Source organism: Heterodontus francisci, chromosome 6 (genome assembly GCF_036365525.1).
Source record: "Heterodontus francisci isolate sHetFra1 chromosome 6, sHetFra1.hap1, whole genome shotgun sequence".
NCBI lineage: Eukaryota > Metazoa > Chordata > Chondrichthyes > Heterodontiformes > Heterodontidae > Heterodontus > Heterodontus francisci.
The window spans coordinates 5,593,051-5,616,095 of NC_090376.1; the positions used below are offsets into that span (position 1 = coordinate 5,593,051).

Below are 23,045 nucleotides of genomic sequence, written 5' to 3' on the forward strand. Positions count from 1 at the left end.
CCTGCCCTAGGATGTTAATAGTGGGGGATTTAGCGATGGTAATGCCATTGAATGTCAAGGGGAGATGGTTAGATTCTATCTTATTGGAGATGGTCATTGCCTGGTGCTTGTGTGGCGCAAATGTTACTTGCCTCTTTTCAGCCCAAGCCTAGATATTGTCCAAGTCTTGCTGTATTTCTACACGGACTGCTTCAGTATCTGAGGAGTCACGAATGGTGCTGAACATTGTGCAATCATCAGCAAACATCCCCACTTCTGACCTTATGATTGAAGGAAGGTCTTTGATGAAGCAGCTGAAGATGGTTGGGCCTAGGATACTACCCTGAGGAACTCCTGCACTAATGTCCTGGAGCTCAGATGATTAACCTCTAACAACCACAACCATCTTCCTTTGCACTAGGTATGACTCCAGCCAACGGTGGGTTTCCCCCCGATTCCCATTGACCTCAGTTTTGCTAGGGCTCCTTGATGCCATATTCGGTCAAATGCTGCCTTGATGTCAAGGGCAGTCACTCTCACCTTACCTCTTGAGTTCAGCTCTTTTGTCCATGTTTGAACCGAGGCTGTAATGAGGTCAGGAGCTGAGTGGCCCTGGCGGAACCCAAACTGAGCATCACTGAGCAGGTTATTGCTAAGCAAGTGCCGCTTGATGGCACTGTTGATGACACCTTCCATCACTTTACTGATGATTGAGAGTAGGCTGATGGGGTGGTAATTGGCCGGATTGGACCTGTCCTGCTTTTTGTGTACAAGACATACCTGGGAAACTTTCCACATTGCAGGTTAGATGCCAGTGTTGTAGCTGTACTGGAACAGCTTGGCTAGGGACGCGGCAAGTTCTGGAGCACAGGTCTTCAGTACTATTGCCGGAATATTGTCAGGGCCCATAGCCTTTGCAGTGTCCAGTGCCTTCAGCCGTTTCTTGATATCACGCAGAGTGAATCGAACTGGCTGAAGTCTGGCATCTGTGATGCTGGGGACTTCAGGAGGAGGCAGAGATGGATCATCAACTTGGCACTTCTGGCTGAAGATTGTTGCAAATGCTTCAGCCTTATCTTTCGCACTGGTGTGCTGGGCTCCCCATTTTTGAGTTTGGGGATATTTGTGGAGCCACCTCCTCCAGTTAGTTGTTTAATTTTCCACCACCATTCATGGCTGGATGTGGCAGGACTGCAGAGCTTAGATCTGATCCATTGCTTAGCTTTGTCTATCGCATGCTGCTTACACAGTTTGGCATGCAGATATTCCTGTGTTGTAGCTTCACCAGGTTGACACCTCATTTTTAGATACGCCTGGTGCTGCTCCTGGCATGCCTTCCTGCACTCTTCATTGAACCAGGGTTGATCTCCTGGCTTCATGGTAATGGTCGAGTGGGGGATATGCCGGGCCATGAGGTTACAGATTGTGGATGAGTACAATTCTGCTGCTGCTGATGGCCCACAGTGCCTCATGGATGCCCAGTTTTGCATTGCTGGATCTGTTCGAAATCTATCTCATTTAGCATGGTGGTAGTGCCACACAACACGATGGACGGTATCCTCAATGTGAAGTTGGGACTTAGTCTCCACAAGGACTGTGCAGTGGTCACTCCTACCAATACAGTCATGGACAGATGCATCTGCGGCAGGCAGATTGGTGAGGACGAGGTCAAGTGTGTTTTTCCCTCTTGTTGGTTCCCTCACCACCTGCTGCATACCCAGTCTAGTAGCTATGTCCTTTAGGACTCGGCCAGCTCGTTCAGTAGTGGTGCTACTGAGCCACTCTTGGTGATGGACATTGAAGTCCCCCACCCAGAGTACATTCTGTGCCCTTGCCACCCTCCGTGCTTCCTCCAAGTACTGTTCAACATGGAGGAGTACTGATTCATCAGCTGAGGGGGGCAGTAGGTGGTAATCAGCAGGAGGTTTCCTTGTCCATGTTTGACCTGATGCCATGAGACCTCTTTGGGTCCGGAGTCAATGTTGAGGACTCCCAAGGCAACTCTCCCTCCCGACTGTATACCACTGTCCCGCCACCTCTGCTGGGTCTGTCCTGCCGGTGGGACAGGACATTCCCGGGGATGGTGATGGCAGTGTCTGGGACATTGTCCGTCAGGTATGATTCCCTGAGTATGACTATGTCAGGCTGGTGCTTGACTAGTCTGTGGGACAGCTCTCCCAACTTTGGCACAAGCCCCCAGATGTTAGTAAGGAGGACTTTGCAGGGTCGACAGGGCTGGGTTTGCCATTGTCGTTTCCGGTGCCTAGGTCGATGCCGGGTGGCCCGTCCGGTTTCATTCCTTTTTATTGACTTTGTAGCGGTTAGATACAACTGAGTGGCTTGCTAGGCCATTTCAGAGGGCATGTAAGAGTTAACCACATTGCTGTGGGTCTGGAGTCACATATAGGCCAGACCAGGTAAGGCCAGCAGATTTCCTTCCCTAAAGGACATTAGTGAACCAGATGGGTTTTTACAACAATCGACAATGGTTTCATGGCCATCATTAGACTAGCTTTTAATTCCAGATTTATTAATTGAATTCAAATTCCACCTTCTGCTGTGGTGGGATGTGAACCCACGTCCCCTGAGAATACCCTGGGTCTCTGGGTTACTAGTCCAGTGACAATACCACTACGCCACCACCTCCCCCTTCAGACAGAAATTATAACGTAGAAAAACAATCCAAGGCCCATCACAGGAATAATCAGATAAAATGGATGGTGTGACAAGGAAGATATTAGGAGGAGTGAACAAAAGCTTGGTCAAAGAGGTGGGCTTTAAGTGGGAAGGCAGAGGGTCAGAGACATGTAGAGGTTTGACTAAGAAGTCTGCAGTTGATATGAAAATTAGCTGTGTGGTTGATAGTGAGGAAGAAAGCTGTGGACTGCAGGAAGATATCAAAGGATTGATCAGGCAGGCAGAACAGTGGCAAATGGTATTAAATCTGGAGAAATGTAGGTAATGCATTTGGGAAGGGAAAATAAGACAAGGGAATACACAATAAATGGTAGAATACTAAGAAGAGTAGAGGAACAGAGGGATCTTGGAGTGTATGTCTACAGATCTCTGAAGGTAATAGATCATATAGATAAGGTGGTCAAGAAGGCATTACGGGATACTTTTCTTTATTGGCTGAAACCTAGAGTATAAGAGCAGGGAGGCTATGCTAGAACTATATAAAACACTAGTCAGACCACAGTTAGAAGACTGCATACAGTTCTGGTCACTGCATTACAGGAAGGATGTGATCACACCAGAGAGGGTACAGAAGAGTTTTACAAGGATGTTGTGAAGAATGGAGAATTTTAGTTATGGGTAAAGATTAAATAGCTGGGTTTGTTTCTTTGGAACAGAGGAGGATTAGGGGAAATTTAATTGTGTATAAAATTATGAGGGGCCTAGATAGAGTGGATAGGAAGGAGCTATTCCTTTAGCAGAGAGGTCAATAACCAAGGACAGAGATTTAAAGTAATTGGTGGAAGAATTAGAGGAATAATATTTCACCCAGAGGGTGATAGGGATCTGGAACTCAATGCCTGAAAGGGTGTTAGAGGCAGAAACCCTCATCACATTTAAAAACCATTTGGTTTACAGCACTTGAGGTGCCGTAACCTACAACACTTTGGACTAAAAGGTGGAAAATGGGATTAGACTGGATAGCTTCCTTGGTGCTGTAAATCTTTCCAATTTTCCATGTTTCAAAGAATCATAGAATGGTTACAGCACAGAAGGAGGTCATTCGGCTTGTCTTGTCCATGCCAGCTCTCTACAAGAGCCACTCCCCCTGCCTTTTTCCTGTAGCCTTGCAAATCTTTTCTCTTCAGATAATTATCCAATTCCCTTTTGAAAGCCACGACTGAATCTGCCTCCACCACACTCACATTCCAGATCCTAACCACTCACGGTGTAAAAAAGTTTTTGCTCATGCATGTTATTACGGATAGGCAGTGTGTGTGGGTTGCTTTCACTTGTCACCTCACAACTGATCGCAGATAGTGTTTGTTAAAAATAGTGCGTTAGTCCCTTAATGTTTTTAGGGTCAAATAAACAGACAAACGACAGGTTAAAAAAAGAAAAATAACTATTTTTAAACAATGACCAAAATGGTCGCAACCTCACCCACACACGCATTCACACAAACATGCAGCCACAAGAATAGATCGATAGAGAGTAAAGGGTAGGATGCAATTAAAGTCCAAATTACTGTACAAGCATCCATTGTTTAAAGAACCTTCAGAGTTTCTTTTGGGAGGAAACTTTATAACGGTGTTGCAGGCCTGAATGTTCCTTGTCTTGGAGTTGCTGAAATGTTGCAGTCTTCTGTGGTTAAACTCAGCCCAAAGTTGGTGGTGTGAATCCTGGTTTACTTTCACAGATGGAGAGTCTCAAAGATATCTTGCAATTTCTCTATCGTAATGGTTGTTCAGGTTGTTATTCATCAGGGTACTTTCGTATCTCATAGCCTCTGGCTGGAACTGACTTTCTGTGGTCTTTGGTTGATCCCCTCTCTTTCTCCAGAGAGCTACCTTTTAAGACACATTTGAGTCTGTTAGGTGAAAAATGGCCCATCTTCCCCGGTGTTACCATACAATGATCCAGGATATGGAAACCATTGCTATCTGTTGGCATCTGGATGGGGACCATTCTGTTACAATGGTGCTACTTCACACTTATTCATCTTGGTTTGGGCTGTGGAGTCAGTCAGTCTACGAACTCCTTTTAGTTCATTGCTGTAGATAGGAGTCATCAATATGTAATGGGCTCCCAGGGTAAATTCAGACAAGGTTAACAGGTTTCATCCTCACCGACCAATGTGTTTATTGACAGTACAGGACGGGGTCACCTGACCTCTACTCCACTTTGTCTGTGGTACAAATGTGCCCATTTTCTTGTGGTTCAGTTCAACAGTTGACTTTTATTTTATAATTCCTCCAGTTTATTATTTCATCATGGCTCCTTCCAAGCATGACAGTTTGTTTATGTTTGCATGTGTGCGTGTGAGTGTATGAGTGTGGTTCACACCCCGCATCTGAACAGCCCCTGCACCACAGTAAAGCATTGATCCTGTTCACCAAAGCTGTGAAAGTGCCAGCCACTCAGTGGAACTTTTTAAAAATTAATTCATGGGATGTGGGTGTCGCTGGCTAGGACAGTAATTTATTACCCATCCCTAATTGCCCTTCAGAAGGTGGTGGTGAGCTGCCTTCTTGAACTGCCGCAGTCCATGTGGGGTAGGTACATCCACAGTGCTGTTAGGAAGGGAGTTCCAGGATTTTGACCCAGCGACAGTGAAGGAACGGCGATATAGTTCCAAGTCAGGATGGTGTGTCAGGCTGGAACTTACTGCTCTGAAGCTCACACTGGCCCATGCAGGTACATGAAAAACCCAAAAGTGTACCATCTATGCACAGAGTAGTTGCCAGATAAAACACTGATAAAAAGGTGTGTTCTGAGAAATCTTGCCATTGTAGAGCCTGCCACAGCTGGGTGTTAAATACAGGAGATAATCAACCTATCACCTTCTTTTCACAACATAATGGTAACAGAAAGCGTTTTGAATTTAGAAGACTAATGTAAAAAAAAAGGATTAAAGAGTCAAGTTTAGGTATGATTAGTGATCTTCTGGTTTCTGTTGTCTCATTACAGCAAAGTTAACTGTGGAGGAAAACATTACAGGGCTATTGGGAAATAGCAAGGGAGTGGGATTAATTGGACAGTTCTACCAAAGAGCTTGTACAGGCACCATGGGCTGAATGACCTCCTTCTGTGCTGTATCATTGTATGGTTCGAAATTGTTGCATTGCCGAAAAGTCAAATGATAGGTTTCCAATTCCTGCACCAGAAATTTTTTCAAATATGTTTCCTCTGCACTGTCTCAGTGGATCTTCAGATGATGCATGAAAGCAAAAGGACTCTTTCAAAGAACAAAGAAAAATTACAGCACAGGAACAGGCCCTTCGGCCCTCCAAGCCTACGCCGATCCAAATCCTCTATCTAAACCTATCGCCTATTTTCTAAGGGTCTGTATCTCTTTACTTCCTGCCCATTCATGAATCTGTCTAGATACATCTTAAAAGACGCTATCGTGCCCGCGTCTACCACCTCCGCTGGCAATGCGTTCCAGGCACCCACCACCCTCTGCGTAAAGAACTTTCCACGCATATCCCCGCTAAACTTTTCCCCTTTCACTTTGAACTTGTGTCCCCTTGTAATTGAATCCCCCACTCTGGGAAAAAGCTTCTTGCTATCCAACCTGTCTATCCCTCTCATGATTTTGTACACCTCAATCAGGTCCCCCCTCAACCTCCGTCTTTCTAATGAAAATAATCCTAATCTACTCAATCTCTCTTCATAGCTAGCGCCCTCCATACCAGGCAACATCCTGGTGAACCTCCTCTGCACCCTCTCCAAAGCATCCACATCCTTTTGGTAATGTGGCGACCAGAACTGCACGCAGTATTCCAAATGTGGCCGAACCAAAGTCCTATACAACTGTAACATGACCTGCCAACTCTTGTACTCAATACCCCATCCGATGAAGGAAAGCATGCCGTATGCCTTCTTGACCACTCTATTGACCTGCGTTGCCACCTTCAGGGAACAATGGACCTGAACACCCAAATCTCTCTGTACATCAATTTTCCCCAGGACTTTTCCATTTACTGTATAATTCACTCTTGAATTGGATCTTCCAAAATGCATCACCTCGCATTTGCCCTGATTGAACTCCATCTGCCATTTCTCTGCCCAACTCTCCAGTCTATCTATATTCTGCTGTATTCTCTGACAGTCCCCTTCACTATCTGCTACTCCACCAATCTTAGTGTCGTCTGCAAACTTGCTAATCAGACCACCTATACTTTCCTCCAAATCATTTATGTATATCACAAACAACAGTGGTCCCAGCACGGATCCCTGTGGAACACCACTGGTCACACGTTTCCATTTTGAGAAACTCCCTTCCACTGCTACTCTCTGTCTCCTGTTGCCCAGCCAGTTCTTTATCCATCTAGCTAGTACACCTTGGACCCCAAGCGCCTTCACTTTCTCCATCAGCCTACCATGGGGAACCTTATCAAACGCTTTACTGAAGTCCATGTATATGACATGTACAGCCCTTCCCTCATCAATCAACTTTGTCACTTCCTCAAAGAATTCTATTAAGTTGGTAAGACATGACCTTCCCTGCACAAAACCATGTTGCCTATCACTGATAAGCCCATTTTCTTCCAAATGGGAATAGATCCTATCCCTCAGTATCTTCTCCAGCAGCTTCCCTACCACTGACGTCAGGCTCACCGGTCTATAATTACCTGGATTATCCCTGCTACCCTTCTTAAACAAGGGGACAACATTAGCAATTCTCCAGTCCTCCGGACCTCACCCGTGTTTAAGGATGTTGCAAAGATATCAGTTAAGGCCCCAGCTATTTCCTCTCTCGCTTCCCACAGTAACCTGGGATAGATCCCATCCGGACCTGGGGACTTGTCCACCTTAATGCCTTTTAGAATACCCAACACTTCCTCCTTCCTTATGCCAGCTTGACCAAGAGTAATCAAACATCTGTCCCTAACCTCAACATCCGTCATGTCCCTCTCCTTGGTGAATACCGATGCAAAGTACTCGTTTAGAATCTCACCCATTTTCTCTGACTCCACGCATAACTTTCCTCCTTTGTCCTTGAGTGGGCCAATCCTTTCTCTAGTTACCCTCTTGCTCCTTATATATGAATAAAAGGCTTTGGGATTTTCCTTAACCCTGTTTGCTAAAGATATTTCATGACCCCTTTTAGCCCTCTTAATTCCTCGTTTCAGATTGCGCCTACAATCCCGATATTCTTTCAAAGCTTCGTCTTTCTTCAGCCGCCTAGACCTTATGATTGCTTCCTTTTTCCTCTTAGCTAGTCTCACAATTTCACCTGTCATCCATGGTTCCCTAATCTTGCCATTTCTATCCCTCATTTTCACAGGAACATGTCTCTCCTGTGCGCTAATCAACCTCTCTTTAAAAGCCTCCCACATATCAAATGTGGATTTACCTTCAAACAGCTGCTCCCAATCTACATTCCCCAACTCCTGCCGAATTTTGGTATAGTTGGCCTTCCCCCAATTTAGCACTCTTCCTTTAGGACCACTCTCGTCTTTGTCCATGAGTATTCTAAAACTTACGGAATTGTGATCACTATTCCCAAAGTAGTCCCCTACTGAAACGTCAACCACCTGGCCCGGCTCATTCCCCAACACCAGGTCCAGTATGGCCCCTTCCCGAGTAGAACTATTTACATACTGCTCGAGAAAACCCTCCTGGATGCTCCTTACAAATTCTGCTCCATTTCAAATGATGCTGCAAAACTCAGGACAATTTTATGGACCCATGCTCATGGATTGAAGTCGTCTGAGTTTGTTTTGCAAAGACCTCCTGCAGCCAACACATCAGGAGCTCTTCATTCCAACAGTATTATATTGACAGCAGATGCTGTCAATCAATCCACAATTTAACTTTCACAATTTTGCCTTGGGTTGAAGGAACTGTTTTGTAAAAAAAAAAGTGCTGGCAGACTGTTGGTGAAGATGCTCTGACTTTTTTAGACTTCTGCATTGAGTGTTTATTTACCCAAGGGCTCTCCTCTGCCCTGACTTCAGCCTGTCAACATTTCACTGGATGAGGGTGCAGTTAGTCAGGGATCCAAGACTTGCATTTCTATAGCGCCTTTTATAAACTCAGGATGTCACAGAGTGCAGTGCTCCCTCAGTACTGACCCTCTGACAGTGCAGCACTCCCTCAGTACTAACCCTCTGACAGTGCCGCCCGCCCTCAGCACTGACCCTCTGACAGTGCAGTGCTCCCTCAGTACTGACCGTCTAATAATGCAGCACTCCCTCAGTATTGCCCCTCCGACAGTGCAGCACTCCCTCAGTACTGACCCTCCGACAGTGCAGCACTCCCTCAGTACTGACCTTCTGACAGTGCAGCACTCCCTCAGTATTGCCCCTCCAACAGTGCAGCACTCCCTCAGTACTGACTGTCTAATAATGCAGCACTCCCTCAGTATTGCCCCTCCAACAGTGCAGCACTCCCTCAGTACTGACCCTCTAAGAGTGCAGTGCTCCCTCAGTACTAACCCTCTGACAGTGCAGCACTCCCTCAGTACTGACCCTCTGACAGTGCAGCGCTCCCTCAGTACTGCCCTGGGAGTGTTAGCTTGGATTCTGGGCTCAACTCTCCAGAGTGGGACTTGAATCCACAACCTTCTATCACAAAGGAGAGAGTGCTACCCACTGAGCTATGGCTTCATGGAAATGTAATCAGACAAAAATGGATACCAAGCCAAGTGAGATATGAGCAGGGTGACCAAAAGCTTGGTTAAAGAGGTGAGGTTTAAGTGGGGGAGGTGGAGAGTTAGAGAAGTTCCCCAATGGCTCATGTGGTAGACGTTATACTCAAAGGTCTAAGGTTCAATCCCCAGCAAGAGAGCAAAATATTTATAAAAAATACTGGCCAGTTGGAGCAGTGTAAGCTCAGAGATCCTTATGGATCTGAAAGAGGGAGGAAGAGAGAACCATCCCTTAGCTGCTCTTGTACAGCCATGTGGAGATTCTCAGGACACTGGAATCAGTTGCCATCCAGGCAGCTTTGCATGGAAATGCTGCCAAATCAAAAGTTGCCAATCCTCCATGATTGTCCTGTTGTCTCCAGGAATTAAAGATTAATCACCTGGACAATGCTGCGAGCAACTCCCAGGAGGAAAATTATGACAGCTTAAAAAAAGTTGTGGTTTTCCCCTCGCTTTGTTCCCAAAGACTTTTGTTCATTGTATCTGAGATGGGTAAGAAGACTGACTAACAGTCAGGAATCAGGTAACAGTCTGGCGCTGACCTGCTTGGGGAAAGCGGGATGGCGCAAGGATAGACATGTTGGATGACTGAGAGAGTGCTGCACTTTCGGAGGGTGGGAATGTGGGCCCGGGAACAGTTGTCGGCAAGAGATCATTTATTTATTTTTTATTTTATTTATTTTTATTTAGAGATACAGCACTGAAACAGGCCCTTCGGCCCACCGAGTCTGTGCCGACCAACAACCACTCATTTATACTAACCCTACAGTAATCCCATATTCCCTATCACATCCCTACACTAGGGGCAATTTACAATGGCCAATTTACCTATCACCTGCAAGTCTTTGGATGTGGAAGGAAACCGGAGCACCTGGAAAAAACCCACGCAGACACGGAGAACTTGCAAACTCCGCACAGGCAGTTATACTCAAAGGTATAACTTTGGTTATAGGTAGAATCGAACCCAGGTCCCTGGAGCTGTGAGGCTGTGGTGCTAACCACTGCGCCACTCACGTGATAAGACCTCCAGGAACACATTGGACCAGAGTTGGCAACATTAGTAGAATGTGCAGATGAAAGGCAGGAACCCCCAGCTTGTATGTTGCTCAATCCACCTCCAGTTGTATTCTGCTCCCTTTTAGTATAAACAGTTCCTTCCTGCAAAGGGATGAACATCTTTCTGACTTTCATGTGGGTAAGCATGTTACGAGCCCCAACATGGAAAGGATGACAAGGATATGTCATTGTACAACCGGTGCAGGAGGTCGGGGATCTAGGGATAGGATGGATGGTGCACAGATAATATTCAGCAACTGGGTGAAAACTCTCACAAGTAGCAGCTGGGGATAAGTTGCTGCAATATGCTTCTGCTGCTTTAGCACGCTGCTCTCTGCAGTCACACTCGCTGGACTCCGCTCTCTCCCTACTCTGTGTTCTCTATTCGCTCTCTAGCTCTCTCTCACTACTCTCAGAGTTCAGGAATAAGAGGCGCCCCCATACCTGGACACTTCGGAGGTGGAGGGGCGACATGATAGAGGTTTACAAAGTTATGAGCGGCATGGACAGAGTGGGTAGTCAGAAGCTTTTTCCCAGGGTAGAAGAGTCAGTTACTAGGGGACATAGGTCTAAGGTGCGAGGGGCAAAGTTTAGAGGGGATGTCGAGGCAAGTTTTTTTACACAGAGGGTGGTGAGTGCCTGGATCTTGCTGCCAGGGGAGGTGGTGGAAGCGGATACGATAGCGACGTTTAAGAGACATCTTGACAAATACATGATTAGGAAGGGAATAGAGGGATATGGGCCCCGGAAGTGCAGAAGGTGTTAGTTTAGGCAGGCATCAAGATCGGCGCAGGCTTGGAGGGCCGAATGGCCTGTTCCTGTGCTGTACTGTTCTTTGTTCTTTGTTGTTTGTTCTGGTTAGATCATTAGAATATGCTGTGGTACTGTAGCCACGTCCCAGTGACATTCATACACTTGGTCACCTCCTGCCATGCCTTTCTATCAACTTTCTTCAGGACATTTCAATGGGGTGTGGAAGAAAGGACCGTCTTCCCTTCCGCACCCACTCCTGTGATGAATTTGAGCTTGGTGTCCCCTCCTTAGATAAACAGAAGGGAAATAACGCTGAACAGAAACAGCAAGTACCAATTTCTCTTTTTACCGAGAAAAAAGAAAAGCGGCGCAGCTGCCACGAAGATGACAAGAGACAATGACATTACAATGACATTACAATGACATTTTTATTCAAAAGATTATAATTCTGGGGTGATTCTGCAAGACGTGGCTTCTGGCGAAGAGCACAGCTCAGGGAATTGCAGCCTGCAAACTCCCCTGAGAGGACTGGTTCCACAATGGCAGCGCCAAATTATGAAATCACCACAATCATTCTTAAACCATAAGGACTCAGCACAACTTACTGTACCTCCTCAGTGGCCACATTCACAATGGGGAAGTCCACATCTGAGTACGGGCTAAGCGGAGAGAGGTCTGCAAAGGGTAAGACAGAGAACATGAATTAGCTTTTGACGCACAGTCATACTTCAACAATTAAAGAAAGACAGACTTGCATTTCTAAAGTGCTTTCCACAAACTCAGGACTTCCAAAAGCCTTTACAACCAATGAAGATATCTTATTTGAAGTATGGTCACTGTTGGAATGCAGTAAATGTGACAAGTCAATTTAAGCACAGCAAGGTCCACAAATAGCAATCTGATAACGACCAGCTTATCTGCTCTTAGTGATGAGGTGGATGATGGCAGCCTTCTCATGTCCCACTCAGTTACATGGTCTTAGTTCATGACTAATGTCATTTCAAAGGTTATGGAATTTGTTGTTAAAGTGGAAGATCAAGCAAATCATGTTAGTGATGTTGATTGAGGAATAAATATTGACCAGGACATCGGGGAGAACTCCCCTGCTCTTGCTCGAAAGTGTGGTCATGGTATCTTTTATGTCCACCTGAGACGGCAGATGGAACTTCGGTTTAATGTCTCATCCAAAAGGTGGCACCTCCGACAATGCAGTGCTCCCTCAGCAATGCCCCTCCTTTCAGATCCTCTCTGGCCACAGGAGAGGTACCAGAGGATTGGAGGATAGCGAATGTGGTACCATTATTCAAGAAGGGTAGCAGGGATAAACCGGTGAGTCTAACATCAGGTTGGGAAAATATTGGAAAACATTCTGAGAGACAGGATTAATCTACACTTGGAGAGGCAGGAAATAATCAGGGATAGTCAGCATGACTTTGTCAGGGGGAGATCATGTCTAACTAACTTGATTGAAATTTTCAAGGAGGTGACTCGAGGTGCAGAAGAGGGTAAAGCAGTAGATGTATTCTACATGGACTTCAGTAAGGCTTTTGATATGGTCCCGCATGGGAGATTGGTTAAGAAGATAAGAGCCCATGGGATCCAGGGTAATTTAGCAAATTGGATTCAAAATTAACTTAATGGAAGGAGGCAGAGAGTGATGGTAGAGGGTTGTTTTTGTGAATGGAGGCCTGTGACCAGTGGGGTACTGCAGGGATCGGTGCTGGAACCCTTACTGTTTTGTAGTGCACATTAATGATTTAGACGTGAATATAGGAGGTATGATCAGTAAGTTCGCAGATGACACGAAAATTGGTGGCGTCGTAGATAGTGAGGAGGAAATCCTTAGATTACAGGACGATATAGTTGTGCTGATAAGATGGGCGGAGCAGTGGCAAATGGAGGTTAATCCTGAGAAGTGTGAAGTGATGCATTTTGGGAGGTCTAACAAGACAAGGGAATATACAATGGATGGTAGGACCCTAGGGAGTACAGAGGGTCAGAGGGACCTTTGGGTGCTTGTCCATAGATCACTGAAGACAGCAGCACAGATAGATAAGGTGGTTAGGAAGGCATATGGGATACTTGCCTTTATTAGCCGAGGCATAGAATTTAAGAGCAGGAAGGTTATGATGGAGCTGTATAAAACGCTGGTTTCGGCCACAGCTGCAGTACTGTGTACAGTTCTGGTCACCACACTATAGGAAGGATGTGATTGCACTGGAGAGGGTGCAGAGGAGATTCACCAGGATGTTGCCTAAACTGGAGCATTTCAGTTATGAAGACAGACTAGATGGGCTGGGGTTGTTTTCCTTGGAGCGGAGAAGGCTGAGGGGGGTCCTGATTGAGGTATACAAAATTATGAGGAGCATTGATAGGATAGATAGGAAGAAACTTTTTCCCTTAGCGGAGAGGTCAATAACCAGGGGGCATGGATCTAAGGTAATGGGGCAGGGAGGTTTAGAGGGGAGTTGAGGAGGAATGTTTTCACCCAGAGGGTGGCTGGAATCTGGAACACACTGCCTGAAGGGGTGGTAGAGGCAGGAGCACTCACGACATTCCAGAAGTATTTAGATGAGCACTTGAAACGCCATAACATACAAGGCTATGGGCCAAGTGCGGGGAAATGGGATTAGTTAGGATGGGTGCTTGATGGTTGGCACAGGCGCGTTGGGCCGAAGGGCCCGTTTCTGTGCTGTAAAACTCTATGACTCCGACAGTGCAGCACTCCCTCAGTACTGACCCTCCAACAGTGCAGCGCTCCCTCAGTACTGACCCTCCAACAGTGCAGCGCTCCCTCAGTACTGACCCTCCAACAGTGCAGCGCTCCCTCAGTACTGGCACTGCAAGCGTCAGCCTGGATTTTGTGCTCATTAGTAACCCGAATTTAAGGAAATGATGGAATAAGGGATTGCGACAGCTGGAAGCATTTTCGCCAGTGGATGGGTGGAAGTTTGCACAGGACGGTAGAAGGTGGCAGGCTACTGTCTGGGATGCAGGGCTAATAGATATTACAGAGGTGGGGGTGGGACATTATAAATGCAGACCAAGATTTTGAACTTGATGTGTTGGAGAACAGGGTGCCAGTGGAATTAAACAAATATATGTACTTTTTAAATTCATTCTTGGGTTGTGGTGTTGCTGGAAATTTATTTATTGCCCATTCCTAGCTGCCCCTTGAGAAGATGGTGGTGGGCCTTCTTCTTGAATTGCTGTAGTTCGAGTGCTGAAGGTGCTCCCACGTTACAGTTAGGTCATGAGTTCCAGTGACAATGAAGGAACATGTCCAAGTCAGCATGGTGAGCGATTTGGAGGGGAACTTGGAGGTGGTGGTGTTCCCATGCATCAGCTCCCCTTGTTCATCAGGGTAGTGGAGGGTGTACATTTGGGGATTCCCATCAAAGTGGCCTTGGTGAGTCACTGCAGTGCATCCTGTGGATAGTACACACTGCTGTCACAGTAAAGGCAGTGAATGTTTTGTGTGGATGGCGGGCCGATCAAGGCCCTGGATGGTGTCGAACTTCTTGTGTGTTGTTGGAGGTTCCTCACTCCTGATCATTATCCAGTGTTGGAAAATGCACATAATGGACTTTGAGCGAGGGAAGGTGGGCTTGTCTGTGTTGTCTCCCACAATAGAATACCCCGCTAACAATCCCTCTCTTCCAGGCTCACACTGCGACCAGAAGGCAGCCATCACCTCAGTAATCATAAATCAGTGACTATAGGGAAGGGGATGGAAAAACAAATCAGAAAATTAAACCCACCGTCATTAAATTCCTCCTCTTCGTCCTTCTCCTCCTCCTCCTGCTCCTCCTCCTCCTGCTCCTCCTCCGCCTTCTCCTCCGCCTTCTCCTCCTCCTTCACCTTTTCCTCCTCCTGCTCCTTCACCTCCTCCTTCTCCTGCTCCTTCACCTTCTCCTCCTTCTCCTCCTCCTTCACCTTTTCCTCCTCCTCCTCCTGCTCCTTCACCTTCTCCTCCTCCTGCTCCTTCACCTTCTCCTCCTCCTGCTCCTTCTTCTCCTCCTCCTTCTCCTTCACCTTCTCCTCCTCCTTCACCTTCTCCTCCTCCTGCTCCTTCCCCTTCACCTGCTCCTTCACCTTCTCCTCCTCCTTCTCCTCCTCCTTCTCCTTCTCCTCCTCCTTCACCTTCACCTTCTCCTCCTCCTTCACCTTCTCCTCCTCCTTCACCTTCTCCTCCTCCTCCACCTTCACCTTCTCCTCCTTCTTCTCCTCCACCTTCACCTTCTCCTCCTCCTTCACCTCCTCCTCCTCCTCCTGCTCCTTCACCTTCTCCTCCTCCTGCTCCTTCTTCTCCTCCTGCTCCTTCTTCTCCTCCTCCTTCTCCTTCTCCTCCTCCTTCACCTTCTCCTCCTCCTTCACCTTCCCCTCCTCCTGCTCCTTCTCCTTCACCTTCTCCTCCACCTTCACCTTCTCCTCCTCCTTCACCTTCTCCTGCTCCTCCTCCTTCACCTTCTCCTCCTCCTTCACCTTCTCCTCCTCCTCCACCTTCACCTTCTCCTCCTCCTTCTTCTCCTCCACCTTCACCTTCTCCTCCTCCTTCACCTTCTCCTGCTCATGCTCCTTCATCTCCTCCTTCACCTTCTCCTCCTCCTTCTCAGTTATTTCTTTCGCTGTTCTGTTAACTTCAAAATCAGATTGAAGTGTACGACTCTCCATAACCTCCATCTGCTGCAGGCAGGGGACCCCAGTAAAGCAGTTTTGGTCGAGATTTAAGTAAGTTAACCTATTTAACAATGAAAAATAAAGCAGTGGTAAGGTACAATATTACAAGTGGATGGGCTGGGGTAGGGGAGGGGTGATCAGGTGAGAATTCTATTGAGAAGCAAAGTTGAAGAATCAAGGCCTACAGTGTGGATCAACACCAATCAGAGAAGGTAAGGTAAGTCAATGATTAGGTGATGCAAAAACCCTTAGACAATGGCAGGAAGGGTAGCCTGACAGGAGTCCAGTACAGCTATAAGGAGCTTCAGGAAGTCAGGTGTGCCTTTCAATCTCTGTGGCCCTCAATAGAAATAACTTGTATTTATATAGTGCTTTTCACATCCTCAGGGTGTCACCTGCTGCCTTAGCCAATGAATTACTTTTGAAGTGCAGTCACTGTTCTAATGGAGCCAAAACAGTCAATATGTACACAAGGTCCCAAAAACAGCAGGTGATGTTAATCTGGTTTTTCAAGGATTAAACACTGGCTAGGACAGCAAGAATGCTGCCCTGCTTTACTCCCAATGATGCTGTGGGACATAAAGTCCACCTGAACAGGCAGTTGGGACTTCAGTTGAAAGATAAGACATTCAACAATGCAGCACTCTCTCAATACTGCTCTGGAATTTCAGTCTAGAGTTACACAGAGTCCACAGCTCAGAAACAGGTCATTTTTTAAATTTGTTCCTGGATGTGGGCATTGCTGGCTAGGTCAGCATTTATTGCCCATCCCTAATTGCCCTTGAGAAGGTTGTGGTGAGCTGCCTTCTTGAACCGTCGCAGTCCATGTGGTGTAAGTACACCTACAGCGCTGTTAGGGAGGGATTTCCAGGATTTTGACCCAGCGACAGTGATGGAATTGCGATATAGTTCCAAGTCTGGATGGCGTGTGGCTTGGACGGGAACTTTCAGGCAGTGGTGTTCCCATGCATCTGCCGCCCTTGTCCTTCTAGGTAGTAGAGGTTGCAGGTTTGGAAGGTGTTGTCTAAGGAGCCTTGGTGCGTTGCTGCAGTGCATCTTGTAGATGGTACACATTGCTGCCACTGTGCGTCAATGGTGGAGGAAGTGAATGTTTGTAGATAGTGTGCCAATCAAGTGAGCTGCTTTGTCCTGGATGGTGTCGAGCTTCTTGAGTGTTGTTGGAGCTGCACCCATCCAGGCAAGTGGAGAGTATTCCATCACACTCCTGACTTGTGCCTTGTAGATTGTGGACAGGCTTTGGGGAGTCAGGAAATGAGTTACTCGCCACAGGATTCCTAGCCTCTGACCTGCAATTGCAGCCATTTATATGGCTACTCCAGTTCAGTGTCTGGTCAATGGTAACCCCCTGCATGTTGATAGTGGGGGATTCAGCGATTGTAATGCCATTGAACATCAAGGGGAGATGGTTAGATTCTCTCTTGTTGGAGATGGTCATTGCCTGGCACTTCTGTGGCGTGAATGTTACTTGCCACTTATCAGCCCAAGCCTGGATATAGTCCAGGTCTTGCTGCATTTCTACACAGACTGCTTCAGTATCTGAGGAGTCGTGAATGGTGCTGAACATTGTGCAATCATCAGCGAACATCCCCACTTCTGCCCTTGTAGTTGAAGGAAGGTCATTGATGAAGCAGATGAAGATGGTTGGGCTGAGAACACTACCCTGAGGAACTCCTGCAGTGATGTCCTGGAGCTCAGATGATTGACCTCCAACAACCAAAACTATCTTCCTTTGCGCTCTTTATGACTCCAGCCCATTGACTCCAGTTTTGCTAGGTCTACTTGATGCCATATTCGGTCAAATGATGCCTTGATGTCAAGGGCAGTGACTCTCAGCTCACCTTTTGAGTTCAGCTCTTTTGCCCATGTCTGAACCAAGGCTGTAATGAGGTCTGGAGCTGAATGGCCCTGGTGGAACCCAAACAGAGCATCAGTGAGCAGGTTATTGCTAAGCAAGTGCTGCTTGACAGCACTGTCCACGACACCTTACATCACTTTACTGATGATTGAGAGTTGACTAATGGGCTGGTAATTGGCCAGATTCTGCTTTTTGTGTACAGGACATACCTGAGCAATGTTCCACATTGCCAGGTAGATGCCAGTGTTGTAGCTGCACTGGAACAGCTTGGCTTGGGGCGCGGCACGTTCTGGAGCACAGGTCTTCAGTACTATTGCTGGAATATTGTCAGGGCCCATAGCCTTTGCAGTATCCAGTGCCTTCAGCTGTTTCTTGATATCATGCAGAGTGAATTGAATTGGCTGAAGATTGACATCTGTGATGCTGGGGACTTCAGGAGGAGGCCAGAATGGATCATCAACTCAGCACTTCTGGCTGAAGATTGTTGCATATGCGTTTGGCCCAACAGATCCATACTGATTATTTAAGCTCCACATGACCCTCCTCTGACCCCACTTCATCTCACCCCATCAGTATATCTATCCTTCCATGTCCCCAACCTGCCACTTTCCCTCCCCCACTCCCAACTCCGAAACTCTGATGTTATGGAACACTGCACTGTATACCATTGCTAACCATGAGCAAACTGGTTCACCCTTTGATATGTGCCCCTTCACTAAAGGGAAGAAATTATGGTTTGGCAGGGAATATTCACTTGGTGAGGCATAATGAAAATCACCAGCATAAACCCACTGCCCTGCTATTCCATAGGGCAGCATGAAACTGCTGCCTACCCAAGCTAACACCTCACCCCAGTGGCAGCCTTTACCAAGGCTGAACAGGCAAGAGATTGATAAGGGGCAAGTGATAATGGAGGCAAAGGAAACCTTAGATGCTGGCAAGAATCTGCAAGTGATGGAGCTATCTAACACCTAACCCCCTGTTTCATGGCTATTGATGCAGAAATGGCTGCTTACCAAGTGCTGTTGCCCTTTATGTCCCTACACGGTGCCAAAAGATTTGCAAGGCTACAGGGAAAAGGCAGGGGAGTGGGACGAAGTGAGTTGCTCTTGCAGAGAGCCGGCACAGCCACGATGGGCCAAATGGCCTTCTTCTGTGCTGTAACCATTCTATGATTCTACTCCTTTCTCCTTCATGTGTTTATCTTAAATATATCTATACTATTCTCCTCAACTACTCCTTGTGGGATTCTCCCCACTCTCTGGGTAAAGACATGTCTCCTGGATTCCCTATTGGATTTATTAGTGGCTGCCTTATATTTATCACTCCCCCACAAGTGGAACCATGTTCTCTACATCTATTCTGACAAACCCCTTCATAATTTTAAAGATCTCTACCAGGCCACCCTTCAATCTTCTCTTTTCTAGAGAAAAGAGCCCCAGTCTGTTCAGCCTTTCCTGATATCCTATCAATTCTAGTATCATCTTTGTGAATCTTTTTTCGCACCTTCTCTAATGCCTCTATATCCTTCCTACAATACATGATCAAGTCCTGGAGTAGGCTCCTACCCACAACCTTTTGACTCAGAGGTGAGACAGTTATAAACCAACACGAGATGTCCTCCTGTATTCTCGAACGCTGTGGGAGCAGTTCCACTGGTCATCGGTGAGCAGATTTTATTTCTCCTGAGCCTTTTGGTAGACTCCATTCCTCCTGTACTGGTCAATTTACCATTTGGTCCGGGATCTAACTGAGGGTAATATGGCCTAATGGTGTCCTTTTTACATTTCATCCATGATGAGGATTGGCGCCCTGGAGCAGCAATACCTTCACTGGTAATCATTCCTGAACCATTAACATATCACCTCCTGCTGGAGGGGATGATCAGGGGATCATCTGTAATTGCCCATTAGGAAAGGGGCAAAAGAAAGGTTTGGCTTGATTTCTGCTTCTCTGTGCCACCGAACCCCTCTTATTGGAACATGGGATTTACTAGACGAGAAAAGACTGAGGTCCATCTAGTTCGCTTTCTATCACCCCAGTAGTCGCTTTATAGAACGAAAATGGAGTTGCTGACCAATGACAGCGATGAATCTCTATCAATTAGTCCACAGCAAACGCAGTCATGAGGTGAGGAAAACCCCCAGTGGTGGAGAGCTTTGGGAATCATAGGTCCAAAGCCACCTGTTCCGCCCCAGCACGCTACGCTCACCACACACTATGTCTCAACTTACTCATACGCTGTGTCCCAAAATGTTATTTTCTAAAAGAAATCTATATAATTTGCATTTGAATGAACCAACACTAGCTGCTTCCACAGTCTCCCTAGAAAGCCTGTTTCAAAGATTGACCACTCACTCACTGAAACACTGCTTCCTACAGATTACTCCCCTTTAAGCTCAGGCTGTGTCCTCTGGTTCTACAGTTCTGAACAAGGTAAAACAGTCTACATTATCTAGTCTTTCCTCCCACACACTGCAGTGATGTTGCTTTCCTGATCTAGATTCTAGATATTAAAGATATCAAGGGACATGGGGATAGTGCAGGAAAATGGCATTGAGGTAGAAGATCAGCCAGGATCTAGTTTTTTTTATTCGTTCCTGGGATGTGGGCGTCGCTGGCTAGAACAGCATTTATTACCCATCCCTAATTATTATTATTTTTTTTTATTTAGAGATACAGCACTGAAACAGGCCCTTCGGCCCACCGAGTCTGTGCCGACCAACAACCACCCATTTATACTAACCCTACAGTAATCCCATATTCCCTTCTCACCTCCCTACACTAGGGGCAATTTACAACGGCCAATTTACCTATCACCTGCAAGTCTTTGGATGTGGGAGGAAACCGGAGCACCTGGCGAAAACCCACGCAGACACAGGGAGAACTTGCAAACTCCGCACAGGCAGTACCCAGAATCGAACCCTTGAGAAGGTGGTGGTGAGCTGCCTTCTTCAACCACAGCAGTCCACATGGGGTAGGTACACCCACAGTGCTGTTAGGAGGGGAATTCCAGGATTTTGACCCAGCGACAGTGAAAGAACGGTGATATAGTTCCAAGTCAGGATGGTGTGTGACTTGGAGAGGAACTTGCAGGTGGTGTTGTTCACATGCATCTGTCGCCCTTGTCCTTCTAATTGGTAGAGGTTGCGGGTTTGGAAGGTGCCGTCTAAGGAGCCTTGGTGCGTTGCTGCAGTGCATCTTGTAGATGGTACACACTGCTGCCACTGTGCGCCAGTGGTGGAGGGAGTGAATGTTTGTAGATGGGGTGCCAATCAAGCGGGCTGCTTTTTCCTGGATGGTGTCGAGCTTCTTGAGTGTTGTTGGAGCTGTACCCATCCAGGCAAATGGAGAGTATTCCATCACACTCCTGACTTGTGCCTTGTTGATGGTGGACAGGCTTTGGGGAGTCTGGAGGTGAGTTACACACCTCTGGATTGCTAGCCTCTGACCTGCTCTTGCATTTATATGGCTACTGCAGTTCAGTTTCTGGTCAATGGTAACCCCCTGCATGTTGAAAGTGAGGGATTCAGCGATGGTAATGCCATTGAATGTCAAGGGGAGATGGTTAGATTCTCTCCTGTTGGAGATGGTTATTGCCTGGCACTTCTGTGGCGTGAATGTTACTTGCCACTTATCAGCCCAAGCCTAGATATTGTCCAGGTCTTGCTGCATTTCTACACAGACTGCTTCAGTATTTGAGGAGTTGCGAATGGTACTGAACATTGTGCAATCATCAGCGAACTTCCTCACTTCTGATCTTATGATTGAAGGAAGGTCATTGATGAAGCAGCTGAAGATGGTTGGGCCTAGGACACTACCCTGAGGAACCCCTGCAGTGATGTCCTGGAGCTGAGATGATTGATCTCCAACAACCACAACCATCTTCCTTTGAGCTCCTTGATGCCATATTCGGTCAAATGCTGCCTTGATGTCAAGGGCAGACACTCTCACCTCACCTGAGTTCAGCTCTTTTGTCCTTGTCTGAACCAAGGAATGAGGTCAGGAGCCGAGTGGCCCTGGCAAAACCCAAACTGAGTGTCACTGAGCAGGTTACTGCTAAGCAAGTGCCGCTCGATAGCACTGTCAATGACACTGTCCCTCACTTTACTGATGATTGATAGTAGACTGATGGGGTGGTAATTGGCCTGCTTTTTGTGTACAGGACATACCTGGGCAAGTTTCCACATTGCCGGGTAGATGCCAGTGTTGTAGCTGAACTGGAACAGCTTGGCTAGGGGTGCGGCAAGTTCTGGAGCACAGATCTTCAGTACAATTGCCAGAATATTGTCAGGGCTCATAGCCTTTGCAGTATCCAATACCTTCAGTCGTTTCTTGATATCACGCGGAGTGAATCGAATTGGCTGACATCTGGCATCTGTGCTGGGGACTTCAGGAGGAGGCCGAGATGAATCATCAACTCAGCACTTCTGGCTGAAGATTGTTGCAAATGCTTCAGTCTTGTCCTAGTTTGCCTGTGGACGGGGTTAACCTGCTCCTAGGTAATGATCTGGCGGGTGTGAAGGTGGTAGCCCCCGCCAGTAGTGAAAGAAAGACCGCAGGAGGTCAGAAGACAGGGCAGTGGCAGGAGACAGTCTCTTACAGTCTCCCTGAATGTGTAATGAATGAGGCCATGATCAAACTAGCTTCCCCAGAGGAGACTGAATTGGCACTGCAGGCAGATGACCATGACGTCTGTCTATCTGAGACTTTCTTTGGAAAGTTAGAAGTCCCAGGGAATGAATTAAATGCATCTTCCCTAGCTGAGGCTCAGCAAGCTGACCCAGTATTGGGAGCACAGGCTGCCCAATTTGAAATTGAAGCAGAGGAAGCCCCTCATTGCTACTACTTAAAGAATAAGGCATTGATGAGGAAATGGAGTTCTCCTCACAGACCTGAGAGCAAGGAGTGGAGAGTGGTTCACCAGTTAGTGGTGCCACAGAGGTAACGGAGTGAAATATTAAGAAGGGCCCACGAGACTACAGTGGCTGTACATGCTGGTATACAAAAAACTAAAGGCTGCATAAGACAGCAGTTTGACTGGCCAGAACTCCACAAAGATGTGGTGGAGTACTGCAGGAGTTGCCACATGTGTCAGGTTGCGGGGAAACCCCAACCTACAGTGAAAGCTGCACCCCTAAGTCCTGTACCGATGTTTGGAGGACCCTCCAGCAGAGGGCTGGTGAACTGTAAGGGACCCCCGCTGAGAACAAAAGGGCACAGGCAGGCACAAGGCTGACAAAAGGTTAGAAATGCAAGGGGAAAAAGCGACCAAAAGGGCAAATTAAAGGAAGTCCGGGAAGAATTCCAGATGAAAACCCATACTGTCCGGTCAGCCAACCCTGAAAAATTTTAAAAGTTAGACCA

At 47.0% G+C, this 23,045-nt stretch overlaps 1 protein-coding gene across 1 annotated transcript in view; it reads right to left on the reverse strand.

Annotated features, from left to right (window-relative positions):
* xrra1 (X-ray radiation resistance associated 1) overlaps positions 1 to 15,410 on the reverse strand; it is a 143,640-nt gene extending 128,230 nt beyond the window's left edge. Inside the window, exons 1-2 of the mRNA XM_068033018.1 lie at positions 14,884 to 15,410; positions 11,733 to 11,797 (exon numbers count right to left, since the gene is read on the reverse strand). The gene's annotated coding sequence lies outside the window, so the exon portion shown is untranslated. The remainder of the gene's footprint in view (positions 1 to 11,732; positions 11,798 to 14,883) is intronic.
* Positions 15,411 to 23,045: the final 7,635 nt, after the last annotated feature.